This window comes from Pseudorca crassidens, chromosome 1, assembly GCF_039906515.1.
Source record: "Pseudorca crassidens isolate mPseCra1 chromosome 1, mPseCra1.hap1, whole genome shotgun sequence".
Classification (NCBI taxonomy): Eukaryota; Metazoa; Chordata; class Mammalia; order Artiodactyla; family Delphinidae; genus Pseudorca; species Pseudorca crassidens.
The window spans coordinates 10011644-10029930 of NC_090296.1; the positions used below are offsets into that span (position 1 = coordinate 10011644).

The following is an 18287-nucleotide window of genomic DNA, read 5'->3' on the forward strand; positions in this document are numbered from 1 at the left end:
AGCAAAACAAATACCTGATGCCAGGCTGTCTGCTTGGTGCTTCCCTTCCATCCTGAGGGTTGTGCAGGAGAATCTGAGTGGGTGAGATCTAGGTCACATTTGGAATTGGCGGCAAAGGAGTCAGGAAATGTCATGTTATCTTTACCCTTTCTGCACTACAGGAAGGCATCTTGCAAGGCGTTTAATGGGTGATGAATGGACAAAATCCATTCGATGCCCCGCAGTCCACCCCTCTGGAGACTTAATATCTGTGCACACTCCCATTTCCGTATCTCAACCTCCAAATAGAAACCACAGCACGAATAATAAGATCACATTCCATCTAATGGAGCGACCTCTGTACAAACAGGTACATGCATAGCAACGTGTCACTAGTCAGCTTTCTTATTTCTACGCTCTATCAGTGTTCTTCAGTTTCATTCACAGTCTTGGCTTGATGTCCTGAAGTCTGCAAATTGAATTAAAAGTTTAAGCACCCCCATCCCTGCCACCATGCCCACATGGTTCATGAGTGGGCACAGGGGTAGCTGGGGAAAGAGACTGTGTGACGTCCATGGGATGGACTGCCTTGTCCACCTATCAGGAACCTCTTCTGCATGGACAGACTTTTGGTGAAAGTTTCTAGATACCACCCACACTCTTACACCCGAGATCCACTCCTAAAGGGCTCCCCACAAATCTCTTCCTCAAGCCCCTTTGTTATCAATCCCTAATCTTATTCTTTTCAAGCCCTTGATCATCCTTAAGTCAAGTTAAGCATTAAGGAAAGAATATTGAAGTAAAGAATATTATTGAACTCCTACCAAATATCAGGTATAAATGTGAACAAGACACTAACTTCCTGCCTTCCTGGAGCTTACTTTCTAGTACAGGCTGCTGCCCATCAATCCATGTAAATTTGTACTCCCAGCCACTTCTCCCAGGCAAAAGGGACCACAAAAAGTGCAGCTGAAACATGTGTGTGGGGCTCTCCCTTCCCCACTCTCTTTCATCACCACCCTCCAGCAGGGTTATAATCCTATAGAACTATACTTCTGGCTGGTTCCATCATATCTTCCAAGGCCAAACTCTCTACTCCAAAGACAACTGGTCATACGGGCCTCCAGGTGAGGCCATAGGGGCGTGGGTTGAGGGAGAGAGGGCTGTGCAGGTGTAGGTGCCCTGGGGTGTGGATCACATGTGCATTGGGCTCATAGGGGGACCAAATTGGACAGTGGGCAAGGACTTTGGGCCTAGGCACTCATCCAGCAACTGGGCAATGGCATTGGGATCAGACATTGTGTGATGGACAGGTGGGACAAGCAGCTGATGGGCTCATGGCCACTTGAGCACTGCCTCGCCATGGAATTTCTCTCCATTGACTCATCTTGTGATGCTGAGATGCAGCCCCTCCTCTGAAAACACTCCATGATAGTCTCCTACACCAGGGGCCTGACCTCCCAATTCCAGAAGCCAATTTGTGACCATTGTTTTGCACCTTCTCACACAACGCCCACCCTTGTTCTTTGTTCCCTGTTCCCGTCTCTCTTCCACTGCCTCTGACCCTGTTGTCTTTGGTCCAGTTTCTGGTTCCATAAATTCAGATTCGTCTATTAGTTCTGATGCTTCTATCCTCCAAAACAGGGGCTAGCCTGCGAGTCAATTTCGGTTAATGATTTTTAAATTTTTAAATGGTTATCTGTTTAAATGGTTATGTAAGTACCTATGTAATATCTTCAAGTGTGTCTCTTAGCCTGTTAAAGTCTAAAATATTTCCCATTTGGCAATTTAGAGAAGCATTTGTCAACTCACGCTTATGGTATTGCTTGCACAATTTCCCGCCCAGCTACTCCTCGTATCTGAGCTGTTCACACCTGCCAGTCCCACCCAGGTCCTTCTGTAAGACCAGCTCCCTGGCAGGCTGGCCCTGACCCCCCTGAAGGGGATCAGGGAGAAAGCACATTGGATCGGGCATCAGGAGAAATTGCTTCCAGCCCCAGCGATGGCCACCAACTTGCTTTGTGATTCTTGGCGACTCAAGTTGCCTCTCTGCTCCTCGGATCCCCTCCCTGTCAAGTGGAGATTTGGGTGTGAATGATTCTGGAGATCGCCCATGGCAACCTCTTCAAACCATCCTTCACATCATCACAAGGGACACGCAGAGAGAACAAGGCACCAGGCAGAGTCCAGAACCTCCAGATGGATCCCACGATTCATCCTTCATGCCGGGGCCATGGACGATGAGCCACGCAGGCACACATGTATACACACACACACACACACACGACACACCCTTGATACATGCACGCACTTGCGCATACACGCCACACACACCTGCAGGCAGCATACACATACCACACACGCGCCAAACACATGCCTAGATGCACACATACACTCACACCACAAACAGACACACACAGATGCAGACACACACCACGCACGGAGGCACACACCACACCAACAGATGCACAGACCCACATGGACACACGTGGCTTTTCATGGGTCGTTCAAGTGGGAACCCCACTGCAGTTCTGGGGCACATCCCTGGGGGGAGCCCTCCTTGACTCTCAGCCCAATTAAGTCAGCTCTTCAAGAAACCAGAAAATTAAAATTGGGGCCATTTCTCTGTTCCGGATATTATGCATAATTTGAGGATTACTCTGGGCAGGGAAAGGAGAATGAATGGACTTCTGTCTCTTTTTTTTACAACTGGACTTGAAAAGAAAAACACTGCTGTGTGGGTTAAGGAGCGTTTTGGTGGGCGAGGTCCGGAGGGTTGCGTCCGGGAGCAATCAGAGCCGTGAGCACCCTCCAGCTTGCCTGCTGGGGTCGGGGAGGGGGTCAGAAACGCAGGGACTATAAAGAAAGAGATTGCATTTAATTAAAGAAACATCTTACAATCATGATTTTGCTGAAAGGTATGTCCAACCCCGACCAAGGGCTCAAGGAGCCAAACACAAAACGTGTAGTCAGGTTGCTAGAAAACCTCCCACAAGTTATATTTTAACCCGTGTCAAAACTCCAGTTGACACAGGAGTTGGGGAAGGGAGGGAGGGAGGCCTTTATTTGATGGGTCATGCATACCAGGCTTAATAAAATGAAATAGTCACATTTTGCTTGACACCTTTACACACATTATTTGGTTCTTCCAAAAGACGTCAAAGGTATTATTGTGTCTAACCCCGAAGACTATTTATTGGGTGTAGAAGAAAGAACAAGACCTTAAGGTTAATAGGGCAGAACTGGAGGATCTTGGACAAAATCTCTTAGCCCAGAGGTATCTGATAGGTTACTTGAATGACTGCCCAAAGCACTGTGTTAAGAAGGGCTCTGAGGGTGTAATTAAACAAAGACCTCCAAGAGCTCATGGGGGTGGTGAGGGGGGTTGGTTATGGGAGGGGATGGGGGGACTCACATTTGCATTGTTTTCTTAAGCCTTAGTTTCTTTACCTGTAAAAGTGAAGGGATTGCCCTCAATCTGGCCTCATAAACTCACGTGCATGCAGAATCCAGACAGGAAGCCCAAGTGAGAGACGAAACAAAGTGTAAAAGATATCGTGAAGGAAGGTTCTGGGGACGCTGTCCAGTTGTTGTCATGTGGGTATGCGAGCTTTGGGTCCCTGCATCTGACAGTTTCGAGATCATTCGAGATTTCAGATTTTAATGTTTAAAAAGAAATACAATTTTTAAGTGGCAATTAATCTGAATACTTAAAAAATACCTGTGCAAACTGTGTGTATGTGTGTGTGTGTGTGTGTGTCTGTGTGTGTCTTTCATCTGGATGTGGCCCCAAGACTTCACTTTGCATCCTTTGGTCTAAATAGTCCCAAAGATTCCTTTTAGTTCAAAACTTCTAAAAGTCTGTGTGGAATGCAGATCCACAGACCATGTGCATGTGACATATTTCTCAGTGGACCCATTGTTCTAAACCTGGTCCCTCATCCACTCGGCCTGAGATCAATTTGAGCACCTACTACGTGCCCATCACCAAGCTTTTACAAACATTATTTCACTCAAGCTCTACAATGGCTCTTGCAGCTAGCTCCTCTCTCGTTTTTTGTGACAGAAGACACAGGCTCAGAGAGGTTACAAATTTGCCCAAGGTTGCACAGCACATAACAAAATGAAAACTTACTCCTTGGTGATTTTTCAAGCTTTTGGGGTTTTTGGGTGGAAATTCCCTGACATAGTCAGCACTAGTGGAAAAACACTCTTTGATAACTAGCACAGAGCTAGCAAGGACTTGAACCCAATGTCGCACATTTCCAGTGCTCAGAGGATTGTAACTCGATCCTCTTCAGTGAATATCCCTGTAGGCCTTATCAGGGCTGGGCGGGTACCAGAGGCCCCTGGGCAAGCAGTCCCTTGGCTGCCTTCCAGCCCATAAATTGTCCTAAATGGCCTCCTGGTTTTGGCTGTTGGCGGAAGGTGGGAGACATAGGGAGGCCCTGAAAGGCAGTATCTTTCCCATCTGTTCCACGTTATGATGCTGTTAAATATTTTATGCTCTCCATTGTCTCAACAAATAAAAGCAGAACTAATCTCTTTAAGTTTCCTTGACTGACATCACTGGTGATTAAACAATGTAGTTATTTTCCCATAACTGAAGAGGACTGCTTCTTCAGGTTTGGAAAGAGAATGGGCTCTCGCCCACAAAGCTCAGCGAGAAGCCTCCCGATGCTGGCAAGGTAGAATAAAATGACATCTGTAGAGGCGGGATGAGAGAAGCTTGGCAACTGTTTCAGCCTTGGAGATGAGACTTCGAGGAGACGAAAGACGTTCTGGATGTCCATCCATCCGTCCAGCCAGCCAGCCAGCCTTTTATCCCCATTGCTGGAAGGGGCCCACGAGCCAAGGGATGCACATGGCCTCTAGAAGCTAGAAAAGAAAAGGAATTGATTCTCCTCTACAGCCTTCAGAAGGAACACAGCCCTGCTGACACCTTGATTTTAGCCCAATTTTCAAACTTACTTTGAATTTTAGTAAGATTATTAAGCTAACTATTAAGATAAAAAATTCTGTCTTATTTTAAGCCGTCAAGTATGTGGTAGTTTGTTACAGCAGCCATAGGAAAGTAAATCACAGCCTCACAGGAGCATTAAGTGAGCTAATAGATAAAAAGCACAATGCCTGACACACAGCAAGTGCTCAAAACATAGTTTCTCTTGTTTTTATCGTTACCACTTTTAGGATGTGCTGTCCTCCAAGATGCAGTCAGCCTAGTGGGGGACAAGAGCACATGCATAACTTGATAAGACCTGGATAAAGGGAAGGTAAAGAGAAGCCCTGAGGGTGAGTAAGCACTGCTGCCTGAGACTAGCCCTGGGAGCTCCAGGGCTACAGAAGGGTGAGGGGGCACCTTATCCTCTTATCCTAATGTCATGGGTGATGCCTGAGCATCTCAGCCTGATCCACAGCAGCTCGCAGGCCTGATGGAGAAAAGAACTCTTCATACTCTGAGGGGGGGCTTCTTTCTGGGCAAACCATCCTTCCACACTCCCTGCAGTTTACAACGCATTCCGTCATGCGCTGACATATATATATATATATATTTTTTTTGCGGTACGCGGGCCTCTCACTGTTGTGGCCTCTCCCGTTGCGGAGCACAGGCTCCGGATGCACAGGCTCAGCGGCCATGGCTCACGGGCCCAGCCGCTCCGCGGCATGTGGGATCTTCCCGGACCGGGGCACGAACCCGTGTCCCCTGCATCGGCAGGCGGACTCTCAACCACTGTGCCACCAGGGAAGCCCTTCGCTGACATATTTAAATCACCTTTAATCCTCAAAATCATCCTCTCTTGTTTCCTAAGCACTATTTTTGTTTCAAAGTGGAAATAACACATTTTTTTCTGATTAAAAATGTAACGCATGATCATTGAAACAAATCTGGTAGACAAAGAAGGTGCAGTTCTGTTATTTTCTAAAACAATACTCGCTATAGATGGATTGAGTGTCCCGAATCATCACTCTCCCTCTATCCTCTCCCTCGGGCATGTCACTTATCAGGACCCTCCCACTGCCACTCTGGCTGGGTTGCTGTCCATGCCTCAGTTCTCAGCTTGGCCAGGTGACCTGTTTTGACCACTGGGATGGAGGCAGACGCGATGGTAAGCAGAGGCCTGAAGTACTTGAACCTCTGCCATCTCCACGGGAACATGCCTAGGCTAGCCAGCAGGAGGATGAGAGTCTTGCGGCCAGGGTCCCGCGTGGTTCCAGCTGACGGTCAGCTGACATTGGGCCTGTGAGTGAGCCTAGCCAAAACTAGAAGGACCACCCAGCTGAGCCCAGTCTAAGTCACTGACCCCACCTATTCACCGGCCATATACATGCTGATTGTTCTGAGCAGCTGGAGTTGGGGGATAGCTTGTCACATTCCATTATTGTTGTAATAGATGATACAGAATAATAATTACAGCAACTCCCAATGACATGGACTGAGGACTATTACATGCTGGGCTCGGTACTGAATCCTTTTAAGCATCAGTGTTTCTTGCTGACACACCTGGGTGATAATCACCTAGAAGCTTGTCAGAATGTCCCAGAGCCCCAGTTTAGTTTTACTTAATGAGAAAACAAACAAACAAACAGACAAAAACCTAATGGGCCTGAGAACCTGCATTTTAACCATCTCTCCCTTTGATTCTTGTGCACCCTGATATCTGGGAACCATTAACATTCATTATCTCATTTCAGCTTCACAGCCTCCCCACAAGACAGAGATTCTCATGCCCATTTTACAGACGAGGGAAGTGAGGCTCAGTGAAGTTACTTCTGTGAGTTTGAGGTGGAGCCTGAACTTGAACCCAAGTGTCATGACAGTCAAAGGTAGGCTCTCTATCAGTCAGCACCCACCACAATGGGGTGGCTCCGTGCAGCCCCGCCCTCGGCCTGACATTCTGGGGGCCACCTCTGGGGACCAGGGATAAGTGTTGTTCTGGGTCCCCCCTGAAGCTGGGCCTGCTCTGGACAGAGGAAGAAGCGTCAGGGGATTGATGAAGTTGGCTTTCTTTACTGAACTGGAAATTGCTGTTGAATAAAAGCAAAAATATTTAATTACCTACAGTGACTACTCTTTGCGTAACAATTTGGAGTCCAGATTCAACATGGAGTAGGCTTAACACAGACACAGCACTTGGGTCCACATCCAGTGCCTCCCTAACTTAAGGCAGCTGTGCCCTCCCTCCAAGACTGGCTTCCCAGTCCGCCCTGAAGAGAAGAAGCCTTTTACCGTTTCATCCTCGCCTACGGTGCTTCCAGGTGACGAGAAGTGCCAGGTACCTGTCCACAGCCTTCTGACACCACTAATGGCCCGAGGTTAAAACTCTCACCTCTTGGGCTTCCCTGGTGGCGCAGTGGTTGAGAGTCCGCTTGCCGATGCAGGGTACACGGGTTCGTGCCCCAGTCCGGGAAGATCCCACATGCCGCGGAGCGGCTGGGCCCGTGAGCCATGGCCGCTGGGCCTGCGCGTCCGGAGCCTGTGCTCCGCAACGGGAGAGGCCACAATAGTGAGAGGCCCGCATACCGCAAAAAAACAAAAAAAAAACAAAAAAAAAACCCTCTCACCTCTTTGCTATGAAAGACCCTTTGAGAAAACAGCCCCCACTGCCTGAGGTGAGAGGCGCTGGTTTCCTCCTGCCGTTGCCTGCTCCCCATTGCTCCCCGAACTGCAAGTTTCTGGGAATACTGTGAACGGTTCTCTCCATCACTTAGAACCCTCTGCCTAGATTTTCCCTCTTCTAAGTTCAGGGCAGAAGAGAGGCAACCACCTTGCACGACACCCATCTCTGCTCGGCACAGGAGGGCTGCGTCTTGCCTGCCTGGGGTGCTTTTCCTGACCTGCCCATGAAATGGTTGCAGGCGACGGATCATTTCTTGGGAAAGCTCTCTAGCGTTTAACTCAACCCCTCCTCTGAGAACTATTTCTGGGGAACCTGCTATTTCAAGGGGCCTGTCTCCTGCATCTAAACACTTGAAAGACGGCAACAGAACCGTGAAACAAATTCCGCGGGAGTTTCTTCAGCTGGGTGGAAATTTGAAATGGTTTAGCCTTTGGGAGACGGGAAGTTGCCTTGGGGTGGCTGGCGTTTGGGGGTCAAGAAGATGACAAGACATAGAAATTGAAAGAAAGACAATGGCCAGGTCACGAATAGGGAAGTGACAAACAGAAATCAACAGCAGTAATAGAAGAGCTAATTCTTTCCTTGTGCTCACCATCTGTCAGGTTATGTGTATTAACTCAGTCAATCCCCACAATGCCTCTGGGAGGCAGGCACTGTTACTATGCCCATTATACAGATCACAAAACTGAGGCTGCCTTGGTTCCTGCCCATTTCTAAGCTAGATCTTCTAGCCTTTTCTTATTTTTAAGGAATGTTCCTCCACGCCTACTCTATCCCTCCTATATGTTGCCTTTTGGGGGAATGTTAGCCAGAATTGACTTTGTCGTTTGCCACCAGAGGTCCTAACCAGTGTGGGGCAAGCTGAGGAGCTGCCCCTTGTTCCAATAATTGGATCTGTGTTGACTCTGCAGCACGTGGGTCTGCCCCCCAGATCCCAAACCTCTTCAGTCTCCAGGTCCCCCGAGCCTCAACCAGGGACAGTTTTGCCCCTCCCAGCCCTGGGAGCATTTGGCAATATCCATCCGGAGACATTTTTAGTTGTCACGACTGGGGCCACTGTATTATGTACTATTATGGGCATCTAGTGCGTGGAGGGCAGGGATGCCGCTAAACGCTCTGCGACGCACAGGACAGCGGCTCACCACAAAGAATGATCCAGCCTTGAATGTTGACAGTGCCAAGGGCGTGGACCTCTGCTCCTGCCTGACTCGTCTCGGTCCCTAGTGTGACAGTCTGACTTCTGAGTCCCCCGCTTTGATTCCTGCCTCCACGTATGGCCACCTGCTCCCCGTCACCCTCATCGCACGCCATGGATCACGTGGATATCCTCTCACCACCCACAGTGTGTCCCCTCCCAGCCCACCTGCCCTCCCCCAGTGCCAACCTTGCCACACGGGCCCGGCTGCTCCCAGGTCTTGGCAAGACCAGCTGCAGTCACCAGGCTCTGCCCAGACGCAGAAAAGACCCCCCACCAGGACGGGATCTTCTCCCTCCAGGACACAGTGTCTGGCTCAAGACAGAGCGACCACCCACCCTGCACGCTGCTGCCGCCACTCGCTTCCCAGGCATCCAGGGGCCAAGTTCCCTGGAGTTCTGGTACGGGGGCGAAGCCGGCAGTAGAATGAAAAGGCTCGGTGACCCATGCCTAAAAATAAAAATATTATTCAGTTGTCATGTCTGACAGAGCGCCTGACGCAGAAGGCAAACCCATGGCAACGGGATAAACACACTGGAAACCTTTTCTCTCGGGGGAATTAGAATAGATCTCAGCTCGGCCTTCTGGAGACGGAGCCCGAACTGGCCCCTCCACAGCTCTCTGGTTTCTGGGCTTGGGTGGGGTTACGGTGGGAACGGGGAAAGGAGAGGGCAATGGGCCCCCTCGGCTGGCCCCGTTTGTTGGGGATTCCACTGCTTTTGGGTGGAAAGCAGCTTCGGAAGTGGATTTCCATTAGAACAGGACCTGGAGGGTAAACATGGACACTCCATTCTCATCCCCATTAAAGATACCCTCTTCTCTTTTATACTCATGGGAATATTTGGGCTCTCGACTAGCCAGACAGAGTTCCCCCTTTGTTCCCCCCAATACTCTCCTGCCTTTAGGTCTTCTGTTCATTGCCTTGTCCAAAGCATCCTTCTCTGCCATCTCTGCACAGTAGCATCTGACCCATTCTCTGGACCCAGTTAAAATGTCACTTCCTCCAGGAAGGCTTTCAAGATGTTTTCCCTCTGTCAGCCCCACCGCAACCATCTGCAGACGGCCGAGGCCTTTATCCACCCAGGCTTCCCAGGGCACTTTACAAATCTTTATATTGTGCCCCTTATCTCAGCAGGGTGGAGCCAGGCCAGAGAGCTCAAATCGCAACTCTGCTCCTAAGAAGTTGTGTGACCTGGGACATTTAGCCTCTCCATGCCTTAACTTCCTCACCTGGAAAATGGACCCATGCCTACCTGGTAGGGCTGTTGTGATTTTAAAATGGCAAAAGGTAAGGAATCGCCTACACAGAGCAGCACCCTGAAAATGCCTGCTGTCATTATTAGCACCTTCAGGCCGAAAGAGCCTGTGCTCTGCAGTCAGACCTGGGTTTGAGGCTGGCTTCACTACTCAGTGGGTTTTAGGAGTTAAATCATGCTGCCCCCTAAAATACATGTTGAAGTCCTAACCCTCCGTACCTCAGAATGTTACCTTTGTTTGGAAATAGGGTCGTGGCTGATGTAATTAAGATGCATTCACGATGGGGTAGGATGTGTTCCTAAGCCAGTGTGCCTGGTGTCTATAAGAAGACGATGTGAGAACACACGAGAAGATGGCCCTTGATGATGGAGGCAGAGGTTGGAGTCGGGCATCTACAAGCTGAGGGACGCCAAGGGATGCTGGAAACTCCCAGAAGCTCGGAGAGAGGCAGAGAACGGATTCTGCCTTGCAGCCCTCCGCAGAAACCAGCCCTGCCGGCACCCTGATTTTGAACTTCTGGCCTTCTGAACTCTACGAGGATATATTTATGTTCTTTTAATCCACCCCCACGTGTGGTACTTTGTGACAGCAGCTCCAAGACACTAAGACAACGGCACTCACCTCTCAGCTTTGCTCCCTCTGCTATAAGCAGGGCTTAGATGTGAAAGCTCTGGGCATCTAGTAGGTGCTGAATTAATATTTAGGGAATCTGGACTCAACCACCTTCAGAAAAAGGAAAACAGAGGTGGGGAGATATGTGTATTCCCAGCCCAGACTAAAGGGAGGCCACGTGGACCCCAAGTGAGAAATCCAATCAACAATGTCCGCTATCGCACTTCTGCGTGTGTTTATACTCTGACACCTTTCATGGAGGTACCAGGACACTCACCGGACAATAAGATAGAAAAAGAACCTGCCAGATAAAGTACAGCTAGACTAGAAATATGAGGAGGGGGAATAAATACCTCTGAAAACCCAGGAGTCCTGCCAACCTCCACCCGCAGGAGAGGTGGCGAGGAGGTCAGCTGCTATTTTTATTTGCCCAGCTTCCCTTCCCACGTCTTCTTTTTTTAAACATTTATTTATTTAATTTATTTATTTTTGGCTGCATTGGGTCTTTCTTGCTGCGCGCGGGCTTTCTCTAGTTGTGGCTACTCTTCGTTGAGGTGCGCGGGCTTCTCGTTGTGGTGGCTTCTCTAGTTGCGGAGCACGGGCTCTAGGCACGCAGGCTTCGGTAGTTGTGGCTCGCGGGCTCAGTAGTTGTGGCGCACGGGCTTAGTTGCTCCACGGCGTGTGGGATCTTCCTGGACCAGGGCTTGAACCCGTGTCCCCTGCATTGGCAGGCGGATTCTTAACCACTGCGTCACCAGGGAAGTCTCCCCACCCCACGTCTTATTAAAATAGGATCATCCTTCTTTGAACTGCTCTGTCCTTCAGGCACGTAATTCTAGTACAGCTGCCAACCAGCTCCTGGTGGGCACGTGACCCAGACCTGGGCAATCTGTGCCTCCCATCTCTCTGGCCATCCTGGGGTAATGCTACAAGAAATGCAGGAGACCCAGTTTGACCAGTCCCCAGCTGGGATTCTCCATACAAAGGCTGGGAGGGAAAAGGCCTCCTTTACCTCAAGATGGCCGAGCCGGGATGACTCTCACCTGGAGGTTTCCTCCTACTGGGCGGAGCAGCTCACCTGAAGTGGAAAAACTAGGTTCCATACAAGGAGAAGCACACAGGTGTGTGTGTGTGTGTGTGTGTGTGTGTGTCCCAAAGAGAGAGACAGAGGGAAATGGAGGCCTGATGAAGGGACATCATTTTAGTCCCTAGGCCAGCCCCATTCATGGACTTTGTTACACAAGCCAATACATCTTCATCTTTAAGCAGTTTGAGCTAAGGTTCTGCCACCCACCATGAGAAAGTCCTGCTCAACCCAGTGGGGCTGGTAGACAGGAAGGATATCCATCCGGGAGGTCTCTAGGCCCAGGGACCCCCGGATGTCTAAGGAAGAAGGGTTGGGCGCCCCAGTGGGGCTGCGGGGTTGGGCTTGCCTGGGGGTGTTTGGTGTAAACCTCAGAAAGGGGAGCTTTACAAAAAGGCCGGCTGGTCATCCAGTGAGGCCTCCAGCTCTACCCGTACTTCCCAGAGCCGCCGCCTCCCCTCCCCTGCTGGCCTTTTGCCCGCACTGCCATCTTAGGTACCTGTGGAGCAGAGATGCTGGCTGATTTGCTTTCTGGGGACAGATCCAGAGCACAGAGGGGGAGATTGGCCCCAGAATAGAAGAGGGACGTCTCTTCTGCTAAGACAGGTGAGTGGGCAGGTGGGGGTCAAGTGACCACTGCTAGACTAGACGTGGGCTGTAGGTGTGCAGAGGCCCGGGCGGGATGGAGTGGGAAAGGGATCGTAGCTTAGCAGACGTGAGGAAGAGCAGAAAGCCTGGGACTTGGGGCCCTGTGTCCCCAGCCCAGCAGGCGCATGCCCTCTCCTCCCTCCGGCCTCTGCCCCACTGTCCCCTTGTCCTAGCAGCCTTTCTGCCACCCCTTCTCAAATAGCACCCCACCGTCACACAGCAGACCCCTGACGTGCTGGGGTTTTCTTTATTGCTCCCGTCACCCCCTGCCCTACAGGTTCATCTGACGCTACCTTTATCTTCCCGCTACACTGTAAGCCCCCGGGAAGACAGGGACTTGGTTCCGTTCGGTGGTGAGAGCTCAGAGCCTGGCACCGTGCCTGGCACGTGACGGGCCTCCAGGATTTGCTCTTGGCAAGGCTGGCAGGAGGTGGCACGGGGCCTCGTAGGCTGCAGGGAGCGGCCTGGGCGGATTCCACACGCCAGGCCTGAGCCAGTTCAGGGATTTGACAAGGCCCCCCCTGGCTGCTGGTGGGGAGGGAGAGTTGGAGGAGCAAGATGGGAAACAGCGGGGGTGGAGGGGGGCCCTGTTAGGAGGTTATTCCCACAACCCAGCGAGAGAGAAGCGTTGAGTTCGGACTCTAAAGGCACGGAGCCAGACTCGCAGTTCGGCTGGAGGGTCCACTGGCGCTCCTGGCACACACTCTCCTCCCTCCTGGCACACACACCGGCCCAGGGCAGGGCCGGACTTACTGTGGGAGAGGCGCAGGATGGAGACACAGAGCCTGGCTCTGAAACGCCCGGGCCTGGGGGTGGAGGCGGGTGGAAGCAGAGAAGGGAAACTGAGTCCTGCTCCCTGGTGCTTAAAAGCAGCAAATTGCCTTCTGCCTTTCGCTACAGAGCAATCCATGCTTGCTGCCAGGTCAAGACTCTTTCTTGTGCCTCCCCAGCCCTCAATCTGTTCAATCATATGAAAACTGTGGGATGGCTCAGACTCCTAAAAGCAGCAGATGATCTGCTGTGAGATGTTCCCTTCCCCCAGCGCTTTCACATACAACTAGGACTGAACATGAGGCTTCCACCACCCCTGCCTACCTCTTTTCTACGTGGGAGCCATGGACACAGGCAGAACTGGCCCAGTCCTATCTTGACCCCATTTGATCTTGCACAACCCCTTGGGGCTCCCAGTCCCTCGCCTGTGATCCCCCTTGGGGTTGCTGTAAAGACAAACTGAAGCCCGGGGCCAGGTGCAGAGAAAGTGACCGGTGAATGTTCGTTTACTCTTCCCCCTCGGCCTGCCTTTAAAAGCTGGGACCGTCTCGGCTCGGGAGAATCAGCCTGGTCCCCAGTCCAGAGATGGAGCTGAATGACGCTGGGTGAATTGAATTGACTCAGGACACAAACCACCCAGAGAACACAATTTGATAAACTAATCCTATTTTGGAAGCTTCTGCTTCCCTAATTGTAGGGAAACCAAGATATTGCACTTTGATGACCCTCTCCTCTTCCCCAAGAGTTGTAAATCCTGCCAGCAAGTGCTCAGATAATAAATGTTTTCCTTGTGAAGTTTTAGCCTTCCCTTGAACAATAAAGGTGACCTTTTGGCCTCACTTATCACATTTCATGATAGAGTCAGGCCTCACTGATGGGCCGGTTTGGAGATCATAGAAACATGTGTTCAAAAGCAGAAGATGATACCCACTCATCACAAGGGCTTCAAACGGGAGAGTTCCATGCAATATAAAATCCCCACTTCACTTCCACCACTGATAAAACTTCCTTAGAAACTCAAATCTGATTTGGGCCCCAAAGGAGAAAATTAAAACCAGAAACTGAGACATGAGTACCATACTCTGTTCTGTTGGTTTGGGTTTTGTATGTGCATTTTAGAAGAAAGAAATGCACATATCCTCCTGTTAGGATTCTACCTCCAACAAGGTTAAACTCAGGAGTCGTTATTCCCAATAGCAAAAACGTGAGTTTAGAGGCTTGGAGATATTTTACAGAGGTGCATAAAGTTTTAATGTTATGAATAGGAGAGGAGGACAGTGTTCACTTGAACAGACGCCATCTGTCTTGTTTGTCCCTGTATGCCCCAGCCCCCGAAACAAGGCTTGCCCGCAGTAGAGGCTCACCCAGTATTTGCCCACTAAATGAATTAAGCCACAATCATAAATATCATCACCAGTTTGGCCACTCTTTTAGATTCACAGTGAACTTCGCTCGCTACGTCAATGGAAAGCCCTAAACAATTCAAGTCCAGTACGTCTGGGCTTCAGAACAGATATTCACCCAAAGGAAAGTACTTGGAGTTGTTCATTTCCTATGAGAGCCCAAGTCAAACTCTGGCTCTCCCATATCTAGGCTAAACTTGCCACCCTACTGTGGGTTAGTTGTCTTTTCATTTGAGGAACATCACACACACAGGGAAGCCGCTCTCTCCAATTTGTTCTTTGTCAGTTACATGTAGGCATCTCACCTTCAGAAATACTCTACGAAATTCCTTGGAAAAGTTCGAAGTCAGGGATCTATTCATTTCTAGTTGTGTATTAGAAAAAGCATAGGATTGGGATCTGCACTGAGAAGAAATTGCTAGAAGGGGAATCAAAACAGTAATATTGGAACAATCAGAGTGATGGAAAGAGAAAGACAGATAAACGTTGGGGGAGGAACAGTCAGAAAATTCAGACAGCTGGATACATTTTTTTTTAATTAATTTATTTTTGGGGGCTTTGTTGGGTCTTCGTTGCTGCACATGGGCTTTCTCTAGTTGCGGCGAGCGGGGGCTACTCTTTGTTCCGGTGCATGGGCTCCTCATTGGGGTGGCTCCTCTTGTTGTGGAGTACGGGATCTTGGCGCGCAGGCTTCAGTAGTTGTGGCACATGGGCTCAGTAGTTGTGGCTCGTGGGCTTAGTTGCTCCGCAGCATGTGAGATCTTCCCGGACCAGGGCTCGAACCCATGTGCCCTAGCATTGGCAGGTGGATTCTTAACCACTGAGCCACCAGGGAAGCCCTGGATACCACATTTTAAAATATTACATGAAAACAACAGAAGAAGAAGGTCTGCAAATTGAGAAGAGTTATCTGAACCATAGTCCCTTGAAAAAGTTCATGGAAACTAAATTAACATTAAAATGAGCAATCAAAAATTATCTTGGAAAATCCTATACCAAGTTAATATAAGAAGAAAGAGAATAAGGAGAACAATATACCTACAAACAATGAAGCATACAAGAAAGACATGCTCAGAAAATAGGTCAAAACTGAAACCTACTATTATTTTTTAAAAAACTAAAAGTCATTCATAATATGATACAAGACACAAAAATATATAAATTATATTTCAAAAACCAAAAAAAAAGGAGACAGAACTCAAGAATTGGAAATAGAAGGAAAAACCATTTTAGAAATGAAGACAAAAATGGGAGAAACCACAGCAAACAACATGCCAGAACATGGCTTAAGGGAAATAGAAGATAAGATGCAGATAGATTTTTAAAATATGAAAAAGAAGAAAGAGGAAAAGAAGATTTGATAGGAGGTGAAATAGTGGAACTAGGCAAAGAAAGTACAATATACAGATAATGGGAGACCCTACAAAAGAAAACCAAAGCAAGAATATAGAAGAAATACTAAAAACCATAATTCAAGACCACATTCCTGAAAGAAAAAGATTGAAAGCTTCATACTGAAAGAGCACACTGTGTACCTAAGAACATTGACCAGGAACAACCAACACCAAGACATAGTCTATTAAAACCACTTTAAGGAGCTTGCCTGGTGGCACAGGGGTTGTGAGTCCACCTGCCGATGCAGGGGACACGGGTTCGTGCCCTGGTCCGGGAAGATCCCACATGCCGCGGAGCGGCTGGGCCTGTGAGCCATGGCCGCTGAGCCTGCGCGTCCGGAGCCTGTGCTCCGCAACGGGAGAGGCCACAGCAGTGAGAGGCCCGCGTACCACAAAAAATAAAATAAAATAAATAAAATAAAATAAAGTCTATTTAAAGAATCTTTTCAGCCAAAGAGGAGGCCAAAGCCATGCATAATTTTCTATAAAAACTTGTTACAATTTTCTGTTAAAACTACAGTGACATTTGAAGTGCTGACAGAAACAGTTGATGGAACCATCAGTTAATGAGATGTTTGTGGTCCCTCTACTGAGGGGCCCCATCTCACTGAAGAGATGTTTGCATTCAACCAAGGTAGGTTTTATAATATTTTGGCTCACAAAAATGGTATAAGGATATAGTGTTTTTCCTAAAGTTGTCTAGCTCACATAGTCTCTCCTACCACTCACATTGTCAGCTACTCTCCTATTTATTTTACTATTTGAAAGTTCAGAATAATTTTTGTGCCTAAAATTAACAACTTTCACCCTCATAGTTATTGGAGCACATTTATACAATAATACACGTTTTTTACTTCAACTCATTGATAGAATTTCAACATATAAAGCACAAAAGAGATTCTCACACCAAGTTGCACCAAGAAGTCTTGTTTATATTTCAAGATGGATGTTTAGTGGTGAATGAATCTGAATGTCATGCCTTGTTCATATCACTGCTGTTGTTATGATGATTAGATGTGATGCAACCACAGATTGTTGGCCACACACAAGTTCAGCGATGCCAGAAATGATATTGAAGTTGGCATCAACTATCTGAGTTTCCAAAGGCCAAGACAAAGCTGAAGACAAACATCATATTTTGGCCACTACCAGAAGGCTGAAGGTGAACTTGGGTGCATCTCTAACTTAGTTTTGTCTACACCATTTGTATTTAAGAAGCATATATTTCTTATATGATTTTGAACAAATATTTCTATTGAAATCACACATTAAAAAAACTAGCAATCCTCCACTCCCCTAGAAAAAAAAAGTATCGGTAAGAACATTGGATTGAACCTGTAAATAGTTTCCATCCTTTTTGAATAGCGAAAGGAAAAAAAAAAACGCACACCATTTATGTGCACCAAAACCAAGTGAATTTTATGGTATATAAATTATACCTCAATAAAGCTGTTAAACACTTTAAAACATGCTCAATATTCTGTAATAAGCTATATGGGTAAAGAATCTGAAAAAGAATGAATATATATATATGTATAACTGAATCACTCTGTTGTACATCTGAAACTAACACAATGTTATAAATCAACTATACTCCAATAAAATTTAATAAATTTAAAAACAAAAGGCAAAAAAAAAAAGAAAATAGAGCTTTTTTAACATTTATTTATTTATTTTTGGGCTGTGCTGAGTCTTCATTGCTGCACCGGGCTTTGTCTAGTTGCGGTGAGTGGGGGTACTCTTCGTTGCAGTGCGCGGGCTTCTCATTGTGGTGGCTTCTCTTGTTGCGGAGCACGGACTCTGGCATGCGGGCTTCAGTAGTTGTGGCTTGTGGCCTCTAGAGCGCGGGCTCAGTAGTTGTGGCACACGGGCTTAGTTGCTCCGCGGCATGTGGGATCTTCCCAGACCAGGGCTCGAATCCGTGTCCCCTGCGTTGGCAGGTGGATTCTTAACCACTGCGCCACCAGGGAAGCCCTTTTTCTCTTAATTGTAAAACAACAACAACAATGAAGACTCCATGAAAGAACGGAAAAGGCAAAGCACAGACTGGGAGAAGATATTTGCAATCCATCCACCTGATAAAGGACTTGCATCCAAAAAATATAGGGAACTCTTACAACATAAAGAAACAAACAACCTAATTTTAAAAACAGGCAAATATTTGAGCAGTCATTTCAAAAAAGAAGATACGAATGTACAGTAGAGATGAAATACCACTACATGTCCACCAGAGCAGCTAAACTTTTAAATTCTGAAAACACCAAGGGCTGGAGATGACAAGGAGGAACCGGAATGTCCATGGGGGGGCTGGGAGTGTAGAATTGA

The 18287-nt window shown here is 48.2% G+C and overlaps 1 long non-coding RNA gene across 1 annotated transcript; it reads right to left on the reverse strand.

Moving 5' to 3' along the window:
* Positions 1–2842: 2842 nt before the first annotated feature.
* Positions 2843–9188, reverse strand: LOC137223349 (uncharacterized). Its single transcript, XR_010942824.1, has 2 exons — positions 8983–9188; positions 2843–4857 (listed from the first exon to the last, which is right to left on the reverse strand). It is a non-coding gene; the product is annotated as an uncharacterized lncRNA (long non-coding RNA).
* Between the last annotated feature and the right edge of the window lie 9099 nt (positions 9189–18287).